Below are 22,379 nucleotides of genomic sequence, written 5' to 3'. Positions count from 1 at the left end.
AGCATGATATCTCAGCAAAAAATAAAAATACGCGTGAGCTTGCAAGTCAGACACAATGATGGATACCGCGATTCAAATCCTGGTAACTTATGCCGTCGGGAAGGGCATCCGGCTAGATCATGTAATGATGATCGCACAGGTCCCACGCCTAGCATTTACAGCTTCCAGTTCGAACCCGCTATCATCCGAAGTAGCGAGAATGATTGAAGAGTGTTTTAGTGTGATTCATTTGTTGGATGGAGGCGTTAAGCTGCCTTCTTCGGTAGGAGTAGGCTATGTCGGGATATCGATTTAAAATCCTAGTCAGGAAGGGCAGCCGGTCGTAAAACTATGGTGTGAGGCGGGGTGTGCAAAAAAGCTAGCAATAAGAAAGGGCTGTTGATGGGGACGTTAAACCTTGTGCAGACTCCTTCGAAAATTATTTTTTGAGTACAAGTGTGTTGATGCTGATTCATTTGTCGGATGGAGGCAATAAGCCTTGTGCAGGCTTCTTCAGTGGAGTAGGCTATGTATCGGTACCGGGATATCTAGTTATAAAACCCGCTACAACAAATTTATCGCGTATACTGCGATTTAAAATCCTAGTCAGGAAGGGCAGCCGGTCGTATAAAACTATGGTGTGAGGCGGGGTGTGCAAAAAAGCCAGCATTAAGTAAGGGCTGTCGATAGGAGGCGTTAAACCATGTGCAAGCTCCTTCACCAGGAGAAGCCTACATGCCGGTACCGTGCAGGTTCTTTCGATAGGAGTAGGCACTGTGTGTGTTTTAACCTCTCCGTACAATCATGATAGTTTACGTTAGGAACTTACATAGGCTAAATGCTACACATTCCGTGGCAGAGCCGGGAATCGAACTCGGTCGAAAATTATTTTTTGAGTACAAGAGTGTTGATGCTGATTCATTTGTCGGATGGAGGCAATAAGCCTTGTGCAGGCTTCTTCAGTGGAGTAGGCTATGTATCGGTACCGGGATATCTAGTTATAAAACCCGCTACAACAAATTTATCGCGTATACTGCGATTTAAAATCCTAGTCAGGAAGGGCAGCCGGTCGTATAAAACTATGGTGTGAGGCGGGGTGTGCAAAAAAGCCAGCATTAAGTAAGGGCTGTTGATAGGAGGCGTTAAACCATGTGCAAGCTCCTTCGCCAGGAGAAGCCTACATGCCGGTACCGTGCAGGTTCTTTCGATAGGAGTAGGCACTGTGTGTGTTTTAACCTCTCCGTACAATCATGATATTTTACGTTAGGAACTTGCATAGGCTAAATGCTACACATTCCGTGTAAGAGGTTAGATACTACCAGTTTTGCGTCAGGAAGGGCAACTCAACAAATTCTTGCGATTTAAAATCCTAGTCAGGAAGGGTAGCCGGTCGTATAAAACTATGGTGTGAGGCGGGGTGTGCAAAAAAAAAGCCAGCATTAAGTAAGGGCTGTTGATAGGAGGCGTTAAACTATGTGCAGGCTCCTTCACCAGGAGAAGCCTACATGCCGGTACCGTGCAGGTTCTTTCGATAGGAGTAGGCACTGTGTGTGTTTTAACCTCTCCGTACAATCATGATATTTTACGTTAGGAACTTACATAGGCTAAATGCTACACATTCCGTGGCAGAGCCGGGAATCGAACTCGGACCTCCGGGGGTAGCAGCTAATCACACCACAGAGGAGGACAATTTCAGAATATTTTACAACCTTAATTGGTACTGTGTTTTAAGAGCTTACACTCAGCTAAGAAGACGTTCGCGAGTTACAAGTCGCTTATCAGTGTCCTCGCTCAAGGTTGAGCCGGAAGATACGTGTACAATTTCAGCTAACACACGCATTCCGCTGCTCGCTCAGAATGACTGTGCCGATACTTCAAGGACTGTAGAACAAACCCATAGCCTACAGTATGCATGCCTCTCACCCGGTAGTCTCGGGTTCGATTCTCTTGGGAATAAAATGTGTTTAAATCGCATGAATTTGTTGAGTTGTCCTTCCTAACGTAAAACTAGCAGTATCTAACCTCATACACTATAGTTTTTTAACCGGTTGCCCTTCCTGACAACTCGGATTAAGAATCTGTTTTGTTTTAAGACTAGTTGTCCTTCCTGACGCAAAACTGGTAGTATCTAAGCTCTTACATCATACGCTATTGTTGTTAACCGGCTGCCCTTCCTGACGTCAAAGAACTCGGATTAAGAATCTGTCGAGAATCGGGGGGTTTTTCAGCTAGATGCTCTTCTTAGATTTTAAATCACGAACTATTGTTTTACTGCCGGATGCCCTTCCCGACTAAGATTTTAAATCGCAAGAATTTTGTTTTAAGACTCAAGTCTTGTTATGTTTCTTTCGTAATCTGCAAGTCTAAACATGCATATCGCTGCACACTCCTGCCTTCGCGATGCGTGTTCGATAATTGTTGTTAACCGGCTGCCCTTCCTGACGTCAAAGAACTCGGATTAAGAATCTGTCGAGAATCGGGGGGTTTTTCAGCTAGATGCTCTTCTTAGATTTTAAATCACGAACTATTGTTTTACTGCCGGATGCCCTTCCCGACTAAGATTTTAAATCGCAAGAATTTTGTTTTAAGACTCAAGTCTTGTTATGTTTCTTTCGTAATCTGCAAGTCTAAACATGCATATCGCTGCACACTCCTGCCTTCGCGATGCGTGTTCGATAATTGTTGTTAACCGGCTGCCCTTCCTGACGTCAAAGAACTCGGATTAAGAATCTGTCGAGAATCGGGGGGTTTTTCAGCTAGATGCTCTTCTTAGATTTTAAATCACGAACTATTGTTTTACTGCCGGATGCCCTTTCCGACTAAGATTTTAAATCGCAAGAATTTTGTTTTAAGACTCAAGTCTTGTTATGTTTCTTTCGTAATCTGCAAGTCTAAACATGCATATCGCTGCACACTCCTGCCTTCGCGATGCGTGTTCGATAATTGTTGTTAACCGGCTGCCCTTCCTGACGTCAAAGAACTCGGATTAAGAATCTGTCGAGAATCGGGGATTTACAGCTAGATGCTCACCGGATGCCCTTCCCGACGGCATAAGTTACCAGGATTTGAATCGCGGTATCCATCATTGTGTCTGACTTGCAAGCTCACGCGTATTTTTATTTTTTGCTGAGATATCATGCTACTTCCGTTCGCCAGCTAGAGTGGAAACTCGCAGTACTGCGTCTATTTCATCTTACAACTTGGAGGAGACAACATGTGTGTACATATAATTTATGATCTTTCACCCCCACCCCCTTAAAAAACATGTAAGTATCTCGGAACATTCTTATCCGTGTGTGTTGCAATTACTAAGCGAGTGAGCCGAGCGAGTTGGCTACGCAGTGTGCTTTCTTGATTTTCGTATGAGTGTATTCACAATTACTAAGCGTCTTAGCAGTGTGATGAACGAGTTAGCTACGCGGTATAGATTTTTTATTTTTATTTTCGTACTAAGCAAATCATTTGAAGTGTTAGGTATGCGATATGTGCACAGTGTGTTTTTAGCTATGCGATATGTGCACAGTGTGTATGTTAATCATTGAAGTTGTACTGAACACATCAAACAATGTTCGATTCTAGGCTTGCTATGTTTCAATCTAAACAAAGGTATCCCCTAACATGTTGTATCGGATCACATGTAACGACATCGAGTGCAGTGTTCGATTCTAGTCTTGTTAGTTTCAATCTAAACAAAGGTATCCCCTAACATGTTGTACAGTGTTCGGTTCTTAGGATAAAGGTATCCCCTAACATGTTGTATCGGGTCACATGTAACGACATCGAGTACAGCGTTCGATTCTACTTATGTAGTGTTCTGAACACACCAGACAATGTTTTAATCACATGTTGAAGTTAACGACATCGAGTACAGTGTTCGATTCTACTTATTTTGTGTTCTGAACACATCAATCAATGTACAGTGTTCAATTCTAGTCTTGTTATGTTTTCAATCTAAACAAAGGTATCCCCTAATACAGCGTTCGATTAGTGTTCTGAACACACCACACAATGTTTTAATCACATGTTGTATCGAGTACAGTGTTCGATTCTACTTATTTTGTGTTCTGAACACATCAATCAATGTTCTGATCACATGTTGTACTGGCTGTCTCATAAGGAGCTATGTATAGCCGCCATCTTGCATCCGCCATCTTGCGCAAGCATCCTTAGGGCGTCTCTAGCCATGGATCCTTGAGCCGCCTCATAAGAGCAACCACCATCTCGCGCAAGCATCCCTCATAAGGAGCCTTGTATAACCGCCATCTTGCGCAATCATCCCAAGGGCGTCTATGTATAGCGATCATCTTGCATGAGCACCTTTAAGGAGTCATGTATAGCTACCATCTTGTGCAATTAGCGACGAGAGATGGCTGCTGTAGAATTTTTCTTTTTAAAATTATCCGCTACCACATAGAGTGTAGCTCTGAGGTTTGCGATGTAAGATGGTGGATGACAGCTGCGCGTGAGTTTGTAAAGCATGTGGAATTTCCCGCCACCACATAGATGGCAGCACGGTGCTCAAAGATGGCGGATGACAGCTAACAGAACTTTTCAAATTACCCGCTACTACAGAGAGCAGCACGGTGCTCAAAGATAGCGGATGACAGCTAACGAAATTGCCCGCTACTACGTGCTTAAGGTAGTAGTCATAAAGAGGGCAGCACGGTGTTTAAAGATGGCGGATGGCAGCTAACGAAATTACCCCGCATGAGGGCAGCACGGTGCTCTGTTGATTAAAGATGTCGGATGACAGCTAACGAAATTGCCCGCAGCATAGTGCTCTGTTGGTTAAAGATGGCGGGTGACAGCCGTCAAAAAGAGCATGTGGCTTTGTTTCCAAACAAGAGCACGTGGAATTTGCCGCCACAACAAAGAGGGCAGCACTGTACTCTGTTGCTTAAAGATGGCTGTCAAAAAAAAAAAAAATTCGTGGGTTTGTAAAGCATGTAGAATTTGCCGCCACCACATAGAGGGTAGCACGGTGCTCACAGATAGCTGCTGTCAAAAAGCATTTTTCAAATTATCCGCCGCCACATTTCAAAGGTATCTAGCTAAAGATGGCAGCACGGTGATTAAAGATGGCGGATGATAGCTAACAGAACTTTTCAAATTGCCCGCTACTACGTGCTTAAGGTAGTAGCCATAAAGAGGGCAGCACGGTGTTCTGTAGATTAAAGATGGCGGATGACAACTGACGAAATTGCTCGCAGCACGGTGCTCAAAGATGGCGGATGACAGCTGCACATGGCTTTGTTACCAAACAAGAGGACGTGGAATTTGCCGCCACCACATAGAGGGCAGCACTGTTCTCTCTGGATTAAAGATGGCGGATGACAGCTGTCAGAAAAGCATATAGGTTTGTAAAGCATGTGGAATTTACCGCCACCACATAGATGGCAGCACGGTGATTAAAGATGGTGGATGACAGCTGTCAGAAAAGCACATAGGTTTGTAAAGCACATGGAATTTACCGCCACCACATAGAGTGCAGCACTGTTCTCTCTGGATTAAAGATGGCGGATGACAGCTAACGAAATTGCCCGCATGATAGCAGCACGGTGCTCAAAGATGGCGGATAACAGCTGTCAAAAAAGCACGTGAATTTGTTTCCAAACAAGAGCACGTGGAATTTGCCGCCACTACATAGAGTGCGGCACTGAGGTTGGCGATGCAAGATGGCGGATGACAACTGTCAAAGGTAAGTAGCTAAAGAGGGCAGCACGGTGATTAAAGATGGTGGATGACAGCTGCACGTGGCTTTGTTTCCAAACAAGAGCACATGGAATTTGCCGCCACTACATAGAGCGCAGCACTGAGGTTTCGGATGCAAGATGGCGGATAACGTACCACATTTCAAAGGTAAGTAGCTAAAGAGGGCAGCACGATGCTCAAAGATGGTGGATGACAGCTGCACGTAGCTTTGTTTCCAAACAAGAGCACATGGAATTTGCCGCCACTACATAGAGCGCAGCACTGAGGTTTCGGATGCAAGATGGCGGATAACGTACCACATTTCAAAGGTAAGTAGCTAAAGAGGGCAGCACGATGCTCAAAGATGGTGGATGACAGCTGCACGTGGCTTTGTTTATCTCACGCTAGTGAGGTTAAGTTGGTAGCACTAAGGTTTAGACCCGTCAAGATGGCAGCACTGCCGATGACAGGTGACGAATTTTGCAGCTACTGCGATATAGAGGGCAGCACAGTGCTTTGTGGTTTAAAGATAGCGGATGACAGCTGTCAAAAAAGCACGTGGCTGTCAAAAAGCACGTGGCTTTGTTTACCTCGCGCTAGTTAGATTAAGTTGGTATCACTAAGGTTTAGGTCCGTCAAGATGGCAGTACTGAGGTTAGCGATGCGTTGTTGTCTGTCAAAAAGCACGTGGCTTTGTTTACAAATCTGTCAAAAAGCACGTGGCTGTCAAAAAACACGTGGCTTTGTTTACCTCATGCTAGTTAGGTTAAGTTGGCACTACTGAGGTTTAGGCCCGTCATGATGGCAGTACTGAGGTTTGCGATGCGTTGTTGTCTGTCAAAAAGCACGTGGCTTTGTTTACAAATCTGTCAAAAAGCACGTGGTTGTCAAAAAGCACGTGGCTTTGTTTATCTCGAGCTAGTTAGGTTAAGTTGGCACTACTGAGGTTTAGGCCCGTCAAGATGGCAGTACTGAGGTTAGCGATGCGTTGTTGTCGATGACAGCTGTCAAAAAGAACGTGGCTTTGTTTACAAATTCAAATTTCGCGCTAGTTAGGTTAAGTTGGCAGTACTGTCGCGCTAGTTAGGTTAAGTTGGCAGTACTGGAAGAGGCCACTGGCTGAGGTGGAGGTGGCCACTGGGAGCCGGAGGTGGCGGTGGCGGCCGAACTCTCCCATTATACTACTGTGGTTCCCCGTTGTTTCCCATTTTTACACAATGGAGGGTGGCGTATTTCCTATTAAAGCGATAATCAAGGGGAAGTGCTTTAATTGCGACCACAATCACTTCCTTCCGAGCACTAGCTTGTTCTATTCCATCGTCACCGGAGGATCTGTCTGTGATGTGACGTAAAAAATTGAAAATGGCAACGGAATGTTTATATAATAATAATAATAATAATAATAATAATAATAATAATAATAATAATAATAATAATAATAACTAGAGGACTCGTGCTGCTCCGCTGCATCCATATAAATAAACTTGTAGGGGTTCCGCTGTCTGTAATTTCGTTTGGTTTTCCAATTCTTCAAATATTTATCAGTTTGCGGTCAACTCAAGGCCGAATCGGTGGTTTTTATTTTTAGAGTATACTCTTCCCGAGGAAGGTTTCAATATGCGTATCAATTTTAAATGTTTCCATAGACGGGCGTTTTTATAGAAAAACAAGACCGGTTTTCCTCCATTTTCTCTTATACTATTGATTTTCTGTAAACTCCGTGGATGGTATGTGATACGTCTCTTCATTATAAACAACTTTCGTTATGTTCATAATTTACCTTACTCTCCAAATGACGAAGGAAATTACTATTTCCTGCGGGTATCATGCTCTGCATTGAGTAACCGACAGAGCGACAATGAACCTACAGGTTACCATGGCAACGTCTCTGACTGCTTGCCAGCAGGGAAGTAACGTATTGCCATTTTCCTCATCATACCTTTAAATTCATGGTTGTTCCTTCGGTAGAAAGCAAGGGGGGAGTCAATCGGCCATTCTGTGGAATATTGGCGAAATATCGTTGGAGGTTATAACCGTCCCCGAAAAGCTTAAGTAATAACACCATTAGTCATCTTCTCATCTGTTTACGCAAGAATCTCCTCTGCTATCACTTTCTTATATCCTGAACTCACACCAGCATAATTTATTGAGGGGCATTTGATTTTCCAATACATTCACTTGATATTTACATATTTGTCGACGCCCGGCTGTACTCTGTTATAATCCATTTTCTATTAATTTAAACTTTCTTAACTGTATTATTTTCTTCCTTAATTACTCGGTATGTATGCGAGTGCTAATCCCGAAAATTGGACACTCTTTTCTTCGAGGAAATACTCTAAGCTATGCTAATGTATAACTTTTGGCTCCGGAAATATCAAAATATGGATGGAATTTTAACGACGGTGCAGACCTTCGTTTCGGGATAATTGGAGGCTAATCGGTAAGTCGCTTCACAAATCAGAAAGCACCACCGCCTTTAATATTGGAGAGATCTATCACTTTTGTCCTATGAATTTTTGTTGTAATTCTATCCCGTATACGTTAAATAGAGCTGTATAGGCTATCTCGATTTCTATTTAATTGTGTACTTTTACACGTATATGTTATCATTTGGCACACTTGCAGGAAAGATAGAATCATGGCATTCGGCACGCACATTGATATGACCAGTGGCAATGTGAGAGCCAAATTTTATGATTCTAGCTGTCACATGAGTATCAAAAATATAAAGTGGTATTTGAAAACTGTACAAAATTTCACCCCATTCAATGAATCTGACTCAATCTAACCCATAAATATAGGAGATACGAGAAGATATCATAGGACAACCGTATAGAACGCTGAAAGTGGCGTCTGATGGTGAGGTCCATTTGTAGATATGTTGTACAGTTTCAAAGCAGTAACTCTCGAAAGAAAGGTATGCACCTCTAGAGTGTGTCTGTACATTGACTATTTTGGCGAAATTTCCGTGCAGTTATCCGTTTCAGGTGTAATAAGGACCATCTGCATACTTTTAGCTTTGGCGCCTGTTTGTCTGTCTGTTTGTCTGTTTGTTTGTCTATAACTTGGAAACTACTTGATATATTTCCACCAAACTTCATATTTAGAATCCGCCTGTACTTGGGTAGGTTTTAGGACAAATCTATTTATAAATGCCTGAAATGACTGGGCATTTATACGAAACCGAGACCGTGATTTTGCCCTCCCACAAAATATACACGACCCGACCAAACGTGATGGAAATCCATTTCTAATACTTTTTCATGTTAAATATTTCGACAGCGGACATAGCCAAAAAGGTGTTGTAGGTGGAGCAGATTACTTAGCTATGTAAACAAAATTGTAACGACTGTGTGCCTGTACATGGACTATTTTGGCGAAATTTTAAGGGGTAATTATGACCATCTGCATTTTTTGGTTTAGTTTCCTGGAAGTCCTAATCTGTACCCTCCTCGCCCAAAATTCAGATTGCGGCATAATCTGCCAGATGAACAAGAAAATTGAAATTTGGAACAATTATACGTTTCAGCCTGTAACTTCCAGGATCTTTAAATTTTTCACATTTTAACCCCGAAGAATATCAAAATATCGAGGAAATTTTAATGACGATGCAGACCTTCGTTTCGAGGTATTTCGCGGAATAAACGTGAAGTCCTATCACATAACGGATGGCAGCATTTCCGTTCAATTTGGAGTGATCTACAACCTTGGTCTTACGACTTTTTGTGGTATCTCTATCCCTTATACGTTTGATTATTCCCTATTTCTCGATGGTAAATAAATTTGTACTTTTCACATGCATAATTCATTCATTCAGCCACTTATAGGAAAGATAGAATCATCAAACTCTTCACGAAAATTTACCCTCTCCGTAGCCATATGTAAGCCAAATGCTATGTATGTAGCTGTCACATAATTATCCGCAAAGTAATGCAATGTGAGATAATCTTACACAAATTTTACCCTATACAACGTTTATAACTCATTCTGACCCATGAATAGATGAGATATCGTAGGACCAGACATTTAGGCCGCTAAATCCGACGTCTCATGGTACAATCCTTTGTCAAAATGACGTACCGTTTAGTAGCAGTTAATCTGTAAATGAAGGTCTGCAATATTGTAAATATGCATATACTTGCGTATTTCGATCTCTATATATTCACTGATGTCGATTTGTAGCAATCGAGAAAGGGTGTGTCTGCTATTGTAATCAGTACTGCCCACACCGACTTTTGACTGGCAGTAGGAATGGGGTCCTTCTCCAACTCCTGTGTAGCTGGCATTAGGAACGAAGGCCTACCATTTTAATGAATAATTCACTTATCGATTTGATATTCAGTATGAAAATGGAGCATGCAGTTTTCTTTAAAACTCTCCTACCCGATTATGTTTGGCTGTAGGCAGGGGTGCCCGACATTATAAACAAATGTGCCCATCTAAAATGTGACTGCATTAGTCATAGTGGCCTGCTATTTTGATAGAAACTCACCAACTTGGTGTGACTGGCAGTAAGCTGGCTGGCAGTAGGAAAAGGATCCACTCATTATAATGATAACTGCACAACTCAATTTCGGCTGATAGTAGGGAAGTTCGCTGCCCCCTTTATAATAAATACTCCTCAACTGTAATCTTTCTGGAAGTAGGAAAGGGTGCCTAACATTGTAACGAAAACTCCCCAAATCGATTGTGACAGCGCAGTAGGCAATGGCGCCTGCAATTATAATGTAAACTTCCCAAATTGATTGTGAATTGCAGTAGGCAAGTGAGCCTGCCGTTATCATTACAAATCCGTAACAAACACATTACATTGGAAACAACGTATGGGGACCTCCCCATGCTGTTTCTCGGATAACGCTAAGACACGTGCAATTTTTAAGCAATCTCATTTACTGCATGTACAGTATTTACTTCGATATTCGAATACATTGTAGAATACCGTAGCGAAGCACGGGTATATTTGCTAGTTCGTTATATATATATATATAGGTCAGATAACTTATCTTGACATGTCTGTCGTAGTCATTTTTTGCCTGCCCTTTTCAATGGTTTTATGAACATTTAGTAAGAAGCGCGTTATGGTATTTTGCATTTCGTAGTCAGAATACATTCATTGTGACGTCATCATGACGTCTGTTGTCGTGTCAGCTCATACAGTAGGTTTGTCTTGAAGGAGAGTTTTTCACCAGGCAGATAATCTTTTAAGGTTATGGCCTTCACTCCTTCTAGTTTAGCCACTTAGACGGCTAAATCCGGCGTCTCATAGTACAATGCATTGCCGATATGACGTACCGTTCACAGTATGAACGTAAACCAGAGTTTTTGTTTGTAGAGATAACACTGTCTAGAACGAAATGCTTGCTAGGAGTAGTTTACAAGCCTCCGAAAGTAGGGTATTTGACCGACCTTGAGACTGAAATACTAAACCTTCTGCCAGACTATGAACACGTTATTGTAATGGGCGACTTCAACACAAATTTGTTAGACAGTACCGCAGCTTCAACTCGACAGTTTCGTAACATTTTCGAAGCATGTAACATGACAATTTTACCTCTCGGACCAACCCACCACACTAATAGCAGTCACACCCTTCTCGATCTAATAATAACAAACAATTCAGCGAAAGTCCTGCAACATGGACAGACATCAGCCCCGGGGCTATCTGGACATGACATAATCTACCTGTCCTACCAATTACAAACTCCGAAACCAAGGTCGAAAATATTATCATTCAGGGACCTCAGACGAATTGACGCAGATAAATTAGAAGAAGATGCTCTTTCCGTGCCGTGGATGGAGATAAATCGCGCCAATAATCTACAGGAAATGGTCTCAACATTTAATAACCTAGTAACGCAACTCTACGATCGGCACGCCCCAGTGCGTACGGGAAAAGGTTCCAGAGCTCCTAAGCCGTGGATAAATGACGAAATTCGCCACTTAATGGCTAAACGAGACGCTGCTCATAGACGATACAAGCACTACCCAACGGAAGTGAACCACCAGACTTATAAAACACTGCGTAATAAAACGACCTCTAAAATTCGAAGCGCTAGACTACGTTACGCCCATAACTTGATTAGACCTGACGTACGCCCTGCGACGATGTGGAAATCTATGAAATCTTTTGGTATCAATAACCAGAAATCTAACGATGAACTAAATGTTAACGTAGATGAATTAAACGACCATTTCATCTCGCCAACGGGAATTAATCCGGTCGTAAAGGAGAAAACTATTAATACATATGATAATACGCCATCTCCACAGAGAGATCAATTTTACTTCAGTCACGTCACACCGCAAGAAGTGATTGACTCAATAAAACGCATCAAGACCAGGGCTAGGGGCGTAGATAATATAGGCCATGAAATGCTCATGAAAATTCTCCACCACATCATTTATCCATTGGTGAATATTTTTAATCACTCACTGCAACAGGGGACTTATCCGGAAATATGGAAAATGGCCATAGTTCGCCCGCTTCCGAAAATAAGACTTGCGAAGGACGTCGGTGACTATCGGCCGATTAGCATCTTATGCATATTGTCAAAAGCTTTAGAATTCATAGTTCACAAGCAAATTTCCGACTATCTTATTCAACACAATCTTCTTGATATCCACCAGTCCGGTTTTAGACCGAAACACAGCACCTGCAGTGCATTAACACATGTGACTGATGACATAAGGCAAGCAATGGACAACAAACAACTGACAGTTCTAGCGTTATTGGACTTTAGTAAAGCTTTCGATACTGTTGACAGGGACATACTTATATCCAAATTAAATAGTTTAAATTTCTCCGCGAGTGCACTCCAGTGGATCAGATCCTATCTCACCGGTCGCCAGCAGTGTGTACTTATCAACAATGAATATTCAAATTGGCGTACGGTCGACGTAGGAATACAACAAGGATCTGTACTGGGCCCCCTATTTTTCTCTTTGTATATAAATGGCATATCTTCCGGATTAAAACACTGTAAATACCACTTATACGCTGATGACCTACAGATTTATATACACAGCAAACCCGAAAACCTACACTCAGAAACACGTCAGTTGAATGAAGACTTGATGACCATAGATATATGGGCCAGAAATCACGGTTTAAAATTAAATCCATCAAAATCCCAGGCAATAATTATTGGTTACCCTAAATTACTTTGCAAGCTCAATCGAACAGCGTTACCACAGTTGTCCATAAGTGGTACTCCCATACAGTATAGCCAAAATGTAAGAAATCTTGGCATAATATTTGACGAACATCTGTCCTGGTCTGCCCAAACTATATCTGTGTGTAGGAAAATATACGGAACGCTGCGCTGTCTCAGTAAATTCAAATTAACTTTCCCTTTTAAACTAAAGAAAATTCTTGTTGAATCACTCGCATTACCTCATTTTGATTATTGCGACATAGTTTACAACAACCTAGGAGTAGACTGGGGAAGGAAATTACAGTGCGCTCAGAATGCCTGTGTAAGATTTATCTGTGGACTTCGTTACGCTGACCATGTCACACCGTCTTACACGCGGCTCGGGTGGCTTCGCCTGCAAGAACGACGCACACTTCATACTCTTTGCTTCTTGCATACTATTCTTAAAAGTTCTCAACCAGCCTATCTCCGTGATCGAATGAAGCTCCTCTCCACAGACCATAACAAAAATACACGATCCTGCAGCACCATGTGTTTATCCCTTCCTGTACACAGAACAGCAATCTACACGAAATCATTCACCGTTACCGCAGCCCGACAATGGAATCTCTTACCAGTGGACGTTAGAAGCATGTCCAGCAGCTTAGCTTTTAAACATGCCTGTGTCGAAATACTAGGTAAACATGCATGAATCATCAAATTATGACCTGAAAACACCTACTCCTACCGCCTCTTCATCATCATTTCCCTCTTCCTTTCACAGATATTCTTCTTCTTCCTCTTCTTCTACTTCTTACTAATCCTTCTCTTCACCTCTCAACTGAAGGCGATATTTCGGTGTACTGTAGAAATGTATATATTTTCTAAACTTTTTCTTAAGTAGTTGTTATAGTACTCATTATTCATAATGATATTCTTAGTACTCATTATTCATAATTATATTCTTAGTACTCATTATTCATAGTTATATTCTTAGTACTCATTATTCATAATTATACTCTTAGTACTCATTATTCATAATTATATTCTGCACTTTACGTACGATTTATATTATATAGATGATATGATTTTTTTTAAAAGTGTGGTTACTTTTGTTAATGGTATTACTGTTACTATTGTCCATATTATCATATTATTGTCATCAGTAGTTATTATTAAGTGTTCTAGGTTAAGACTGGTTAAGTGTAAGAAAGGGAGTACATCCCTAACTTTGCCAGGATAAATAAAACATATTACTTACTTACTTATTACTTACCGTTTAGCAGCAGTTAATCTGTAAATGAAGGTCTGCAATATTGTAAACATACATATAGGTGTTTCCAGATAATGTCTTCCATGATGTCTGTTCGTACGTAAACTTTTTTCTATTAACAACCTGCAAGTTATTAGGAGCGCTCTGCCATCTGTTGAATATATTTAGAAGGTGGGAAAGGTTAGAGAATCCTTTCTTTTTTTTTACAATTTGTTTTACGCCGGACCGACACAGATAGGTTTTATGGCGACGATGGGATAGGAAACGCCTAGGAGTGGGAAGGAAGTGGCTGAGGCCGTAATTAAGGTACAGCCTCAGCATTTGCCTTTTGTGAGAAAGGGAAACAACGGGAAACCATCTTCAAGGCTGCGAAGAGTGTGGTTCGAACCCGCTATAATGCCGAATATAAGCTCACAGCATCGCGACAACTAACCGAACGGCCAACTAGCCCGGTGCTTAGAAAACCAAAGGGAATCTAACAGAGGCAGTTTATACTCTCCGGCTTGACAGGTAGTAATCAAACGTGGCTGCATGCAATGATTTTACTTAGGATGAAAATCACATATATCATAATATTAATGAAAGTATTAGTCGATTAGCTCTTGCTAAGTACAGAATGTATTGTGGATCAGGGTACGCCTTCACCTGCAGTTATTGGAGTGATCATTTAATGATTTGGTTTTATGATTACTCAAATTTGGCTGAAATTAGAGACCTATCAATGTCTCATGATTCACCGGCAGGTGATTCCGGAGAGAATAAAACAAAAATGTAGCAAATTGGTCCAGTAGAACGGACGGAGGAATTTGCCAAAGCCGTTTTTAGTAAAATCTTTCAATATATAGATTAAAAATCGTAATAATAATAATAAAGAAGTGGAGAGTTAAGTTCTATGGTCACATAAATGAGGAAGTATATTGCCAGACTCACAAAACGAATTAGATATCAAAGAGTGAGGATGGCAAAGCGTGGATGCAAAGTACAAGAAGAGATATGGCAGAAATGGGAATAATATCAGATATAATACAGGACAGAACAACTTTGAGGAGATAGATACTAAATTTTGAGAGTTACCATCAGAAAGGAAAGAAGGAACGGCATAACATCTGGACGGAAGAGAGGAGGGAGATAACACAGTGGAATACTGAAGAACTATTGGAAATCAAGAAAAGAAGCAGAAAATAAACCGAAATGAATGCATTGGGCTATTTTACGTATTGCTAAGGTGGTTGCAATCGATTAAAGAATAACAAACAAATTCATAAAATAGAGAAAACACCACGCAACGATGAATATGGGCAACAAAATGTCAGAATTCAGGAATGCTAATCTGAGACCTTACAAAAAACCTGTAATCCTTCCAGAAGCTTTATATGCAATGGAGTGTTCGGATATCCCTCAGATAGAAGAATTAGAAGAATATAAAGGAGAATTCTAAGGAAAATTTTGGGACGAATTTGGAAGAATGCTATATAGAAATTGAGACCAGAACAAGTTTATACAAAGCATCAGAAAAGTAAGCCATGCTTTCAGATTAAGATTCTTTGGTTACCTCTACAGAATGGAAAAAGACAAAAAATGTTTGAACACTGTGCAAATAAAACAAAACGAGCATTTTTCAAAGTGGACAAAGAAGATTTGGAACTACTCAACATTAAAACGGGAGAAATTGCAACAAAGGAAAAGGAATGAGGAAAGCAATATTTGATGCTAAAATTTTCAAAGGAATCCGGGAAGAAGTCAGGCAGTGAATGGACGCAAGAAAGAAAACAACAACATCAGGAAATAATGAAGAAATTTTGGGAACACAAGAAGAAGAAGAAGAAGAAGAAGGAGAAGAAGAATAATATAACTTTTTCATGTGTCCTGAGATGACATGATTGAATGAATAATAATATATGATTAACGTACCTTCAAACGCAGATTGTTGGTGTTTTGTCCCCGTAGAAGTTTTGAAAAACTTGAAGCTAATGAAACTCTGTGTGCTCACATAAAACCACACTTAAATACCAAAAATCCTATTTAAAGTGTAATCAATTTAAGAATAGTAAGAAACGAATATTCCTAGAATTAAACCACCGAACTTGATAGCTGCAGTCGCTTAAGTGCGTCCAGTATCCAGTATTCGGGGGATAGTAGGTTCGAACCCCACTGTCGGCAGCCCTAAAAATGGTTTGCCGTGGTTTCCCATTTTCACACCAGGCAAATGCTGGGGCTGTACCTTAACTAAGGCCACGGCCGCTTCCTTCCCATTCCTATCCCTTTCCTGCATCATCGTCGCCATAAAATCTATCTGTGTCGGTGTACGTAAAACAACTAGCAAAAAATAATTAAACTATAACAAAAATTGTGCGCGATATTTATTGCCCTCCTGCCTGATATACGTCTGTGTGCATGAACGGTAGGGATCACTAAGGGATGTATACTACTCCATACAAGTACCAATGCAAATCATACAACGTCGGTCGTGAGGTAAAATAAAATATTTGCTACGTTTGCCTTCTTGCCAATCACTGCTCGAAATTAATTATCAGAAAAATAATTCTAGAATATTTTATACAGATAAAATTACGGTTAATACGACTTGCATATAAAGAACCGTACGTACCTCTTTCACTAAGCGTAGAACAACCACTTACCTCTATGTTCGAAATGAAGGACCCACTACACCGGTTTAACACATGCATGTTCTACTATGACCTTCTACACTGATTTATGGTGAGACGATATGACTACACGTCATTCCTAATTTCCATAATTTAGTTTTCAGCCTTCTTGTCGATATACTTATCATTATGACCTACGATATCACAGAATGTTACGTCCAGTCATGAGAATTCTGATAAGTTATTATCGAAACCATTACAACACTGCTTACTAAGTATCTACCATTCTTTTGTTAGAAATGAAACCTTTATTTTTCAGTGTCAACTGCGCTAAAGGAACGTAAACGTTTTCAATCGCCAGACTGTATTTTATAACAATGTGTTATATTAGTGTTTGACAAGTTTCCTTATTTATTTTTTCATGGGATAGGAAAGAGCTAAGGGTGGGAAGGAAACGACCGTAGTCTTAATTGAGGTACAGCCCCAAAATTTACCTGCTGTGAAACTGAGAAACCACGGAAAAACTCTTTCAGTGCTGCCAAAAGATTAACTTACTTAAACCCACGCTTGCTTCCTTCCCACTTCTAGCAATATCCTCTCCCGTCGTCAGCACAAGAACTTATTTAAGATAGCCTGCAACCCGTTATAATCCCTACCATTTACGCACCACTCCCTACAGAGCCTTAGAGCATGTAGGAGGACATGTGTATCACATGAAGTTCCTATTATTTCCTTCTTGTTCGTAATATAGTGAGTTAGATGTTAAATATAATTATTGGCATTTAAGGATGTTTCTTTTTGTGTCCAGGTGCGTTAAAGGAAATGTCAAAATTACTTCTAAGTACTGTCCATTGACCTCTCCATCCTCGGTAATTCTTTCTGCCAGTGACGACTTCAACCACATGCATATCGGAAATGGTAATAGAAAGCTTCAGGTAGGCTTTATTGAAGCCTGTTATTAATGCATCCTTAACTACCTGAGAGTCGCTATAAACCGCCGACTGACTTTTAAACAGCACAGCACTGGCATTTCAAAGAAACACAACTTCAGAATAATAATAATAATAATAATAATAATAATAATAATAATAATAATAATAATAATAATAATTGTTACAGGGTATTTGTGGAACGCAGAGAGGTGAAAGAAGGAGCGGGCTTGAATGGGTCTAACTACAATATCAAGAATTGAATTAAAATATTAACTAAGGTTATATTTCTCTCAATACAAAAAAAAGTTAACAAATTTCCACTAGGTGAAATAAAAATGAAAAATCAGGTACAATGCCGATCATGAAAAGAGACTTGGATAAATCCAAGATTCAGATCTTTGCGAAAAAGGACAGGTTAAATAAATGGCCGGAACACAAACTGAATGGAGGAGAAAACTGCGCTCCAGATAATGAAATATAAAATCCTACAGGGCTCTCGGCTGATGAAACAGGGGCTAATCCCAAGCTACTGAGGTGGCTCGCATGGAAATCACTTTAACACATTACAGGAAGAAAAAAGTTACGAAAACGTAGTCACCTCAAACCAAGATGAAGGGGAGCTCGAGAGGGTAACTCACTCTCTATCCCCGATTTGCAGTTAAAACTTTATGAAATTTTTTCATTAGCCGGAAGATGATTTACATTTTGGAAAATGTGTTACATAATTAAAGATTCGCACCTTCCACTCGAGTAGAGCTGCGGAAGTAGCTACAGAAAAGAGAATTTATGTGGTCATTACCTTGTAGATGTTCTGCCGGTCGAAGAAAGAGGCGCTCCGCCTCCTACCTTAACACACACACTTACAAAGACAGCAATGAATTGACAAGGTACCCAGAAAAGCAGCAGTTTATATACCCTCAGGGAAGATTCTAGGGAATTTAGGACTAATCCGGCCACACCCTCTCATTTTTTATTGGTTGAACTCAAAAGTTACACTCAAAATTGAACCAGAAGCCTGTGATAGACTGAAAATTAATTACGGGAATTTTTCATTGGGCAGATTCAAAACTGGCGGACTGAGACAGAAGTGTTGCAAACCTAGAATTACATAAAAAACAAATGAAAGTTGGGGAACCTCTAAACACAAAAATACTTTCAATAACAACTTCCTTTACCATGCACCAGAGTGCGTGATCATAGTTTTCTGGTAGTGACATCTGTGGAAAAATATTCAAACTTCTTGATGTACAGTAAAACAAAACAAGGAGAAATTCAATCAATTTAGGAAACTTCACAATAACACAGTTACTTAATATTTCAGTAGTGACATCTTCTGATTAACGTTCCAAGTTCATGTAGTGTCAGTTTCACCTTTTGATCGATAGACGAGTTTGTTAAGGCGCTTATTTTGAATGAGTGGAGTTGAGGTGTACCTCCCGGTACAACAACAACAACAACAATAATAATAATAATAATAATAATAATAATAATAATAATAATAATAATAATAATAATAATAATAATAATAGTAATAATAATAATAATCGTATGGCCTCAGCTACCGTGTGCAGACATTTCAATTTGACGCCAACTGGCTCTCTGCTCGTCAATTTCGACGTTCTGTTTTACTCTAGGCCTGCTAGATGGCATACCGAGTAAACCGAATCTCTCTTGGGCGTATGTGGGTGAGGTCATTAATTTTGTAGGATAAACACCAAATGGGTCACCAGAAATCGTTCACATGCCGACATCGTACGATATGATATGTCAAATGGACTTCTTTCCGCCCTCCAAAATTCCGACTATCTCTGTTGGGTTTGAACCCGCTATTTTCGGATTCGTAGACCTACACTCTACCACTGATCCACAGAGGCAGCTTCAGGTTGAATGTTATTCAAGGACTAGAAAAAAGCAAAAGGGGATACACATGAAATGCACTGCGTTCTGTCACTATCGTATGCATCTAGATGAAATCGTGCTGCTTTCTGGGAAATCATTGTTTGTGCAGCTGTGATTAAAAGGGCTCTAATGAGGTAGTGAGGCTCATCACAGATCAATCGCCATCCATTGGTTATCTGTTTTACCAAATATTGCTACTCCATAACCAGAAAGGAAGCTTCCAAGGCACTTAGTTTCAAGACTGAGTCTAGTAGAAGTTAATTCTTGTACAGTATTTCATGGGATCCAACAGGGATGCGATGAAAATCACCTACAGTGCCATGGACTGGTCTACCAGTACTTGAATCTTGCCAATTAAAATACCACATGGAGAGAATGTCGAAAAGAATATTCATATCACATTGCCAACTTTGTTAGGAATCCTGTCAGAAAAGTTGAGGGCATCAATTTTCCATTCTTCTCTTCTCGCAATTAGTATTCGCTTAATAAGAACGAAGAAGAAGAAGAAATTCTCATTACGCCAATTTCACTTTATGGCCTTTGCCTGCAATAAAACTTTATTTACTAAAGAAAAACAAACGGTGATACACATTGTAGAGAACTGCTACTAAAGGTGTTTTTCATTCCTCCCCTGAAGGGGGAGGCGGACGTCCTCTAGGGTGACGCCATCTCTCAGGTTATGGTGAAGGAGCTCCTCGAAGAAGGTGAGAGGGTTGGCAGCCGCGGCCTATACTAGGAACTGTAACCGACATTCGCCTTAGTGCAGGAGAATAGAAAAACCACGGAAAGCCATTCTCAGGGGAGCCGTCGGTTGGAATCAGCCCGTATGGGTCTCCCGAATATAGAGCCACCGCTCCTCTGCTTGGTTGGTCGGTCGGAGTACAGAGCCGTCGGACCAACCGAATCTCACTCTGCAACCGTTGACCGCGAGGACTACCCTCTCAGAGATTTTGAAGATGGAATAGAGACACTTCACAGTGTGACAGCAAACGAACAGAATGGTTGTCGAATCTGTCATTAATCCTTAACTGTGTATTTTTTCATCTATTTCATGTTTCTATGTACTTGCCAAGCCATACGATAATAATAATAATAATGAATGTATCATTAGTTCGGCCTCTTTCTCAGTTTAAAATGTCGCCGTACCTTGTACTGTGGTGTTATCTGTTAAAAATTCGTGAACTATACTATATCCAATAAATTCTGCATATTGGGACTAAATGTCTCTAGCAGAAATTTTCTAGTTTAAACTAGTGTTGTATACTGGATCTAATTATCGAGAATATTTATGCTTGTAGCTTCGGTAACCTGATATCTCTTCAATTGTTAATTTCTTTTTTCTTGCTAGTTGTTTTACGTCGCACCAACACAGATAGGTCTTACAGCGACGATGGGACAGGAAAGGGCTAGGAGTGGGAAGGAAGCGGCCGTGGTCTTAATTAAGGTACAGCCCCAGCATTTGCCTGGTGTGAAAATGGGAAACCACGGAAAACCATTTTCAGGGCTGCCGACAGTGGGGTTCGAACCTACTATCTCCCGAATACTGGATACTGGGCGCAGTTAAGCGACTGCAGCTATCGAGCTCGGTCAATTGTTAATTTGTTATTTTGAAGTTGTCACTAATATTCTAAGGTTTTTCAGCCAATTTAAAGCTTCCTCATGAAATTATATTCCACCAATGGGAAAATTCATTAGAGCATTGTTCTAGAACTATCAGTCAGCTCTCTATAAATACTGTGAGTTTGGAGCTAACAAGTCTGTCTGCAGCGAATCTTTGAGTGTGGTACGTAAATTAGGTGGCTTCCCTCGGCAGATGCTGAGGCGATGGCTTTTCAGACACGTAAAGGAACGCCTTTGAACAAATTTCTGACACCTCGACGCCTCCGAAAACAGCTATAAACCATTATATTATTTTTTATACCTTACCGATGTGCATTTGAACTTCATCATACAATGATAACCTATGCTTGAGAAATTATGCATTCACAATAAGACGGTAATCTTGTTCATTCCATTTTATAGAATATTTTTGTCATGAAAATTATATTCTTCCCTGTGCCGTCGTAGATGGGAGAAACTTGCACTGCTCAGAAGTAAGAAATCTGTAACGAATTCAATGGGGAAGAGTTGGACTTTATAATCAAAACATTGTTACCTGCCATGATATAAATTTACTTTTGCAATTAGTGGAGCGTAAGAAAGAATTTGTTTTCCGTGAAAAATACAGGCATATCCATTTCACCCTTGCGCTTAACCCTTGTCTTTACCTATAGTACGTTAATTTACATTTGATCTTCAAATTTATTCTTATATACTACAGTTGACGTTATATAAGGAATCTTGCCATTAACTGTCTTTCTATCGTCCACTTGAGATGTAGTTTGATAATTGCATAGATCTCAAGTCCTAGTAAAACCCAACTTTCTAAGTCTCCAGCATCTGTTAAATAATGCTGTTCTCTACTTAACGTCCTATCAATTGCTATGTACACTGACTGACAGAGCAAATGCAACACCAAGAAGGAGTGGTCAGAACTTTATGCCAATTGCAGGGTAGACTGACGTCACTGAGGTATGCTCATGATGTGAAATGCGCCGCTGTGCTGCGCACGTAGCGAACGATAAATGGGACAAGGCGTTGGCGAATGGCCCACTTCGTACCGTGATTTCTCAGCCGACAGTCATTGTAGAACGTGTTGTCGTGTGCCACAGGACACGTGTATAGCTAAGAATGCCAGGCCGCCGTCAACGGAGGCATTTCCAGCAGACAGACGACTTTACGAGGGGTATGGTGATCGGGCTGAGAAGGGCAGGTTGGTCGCTTCGTCAAATCGCAGCCGGCACCCATAGGGATGTGTCCACGG

General features: G+C 40.7%; 1 protein-coding gene across 2 annotated transcripts in view; it reads right to left on the bottom strand.

Moving 5' to 3' along the window:
* Window positions 1–16,771, bottom strand: part of LOC136867450 (sodium-coupled monocarboxylate transporter 1) — a 124,226-nt gene extending 107,455 nt beyond the window's left edge. For both annotated transcript variants that reach the window (XM_067144656.2, XM_067144657.2), the window contains exon 1: window positions 16,719–16,771. The gene's annotated coding sequence lies outside the window, so the exon portion shown is untranslated. The remainder of the gene's footprint in view (window positions 1–16,718) is intronic.
* Window positions 16,772–22,379: the final 5,608 nt, after the last annotated feature.

The sequence above is a fragment of the Anabrus simplex genome, chromosome 3 (assembly GCF_040414725.1).
Source record: "Anabrus simplex isolate iqAnaSimp1 chromosome 3, ASM4041472v1, whole genome shotgun sequence".
NCBI classification, from domain to species: Eukaryota; Metazoa; Arthropoda; class Insecta; order Orthoptera; family Tettigoniidae; genus Anabrus; species Anabrus simplex.
This window is presented reverse-complemented; position numbering and strand designations above follow the sequence as displayed.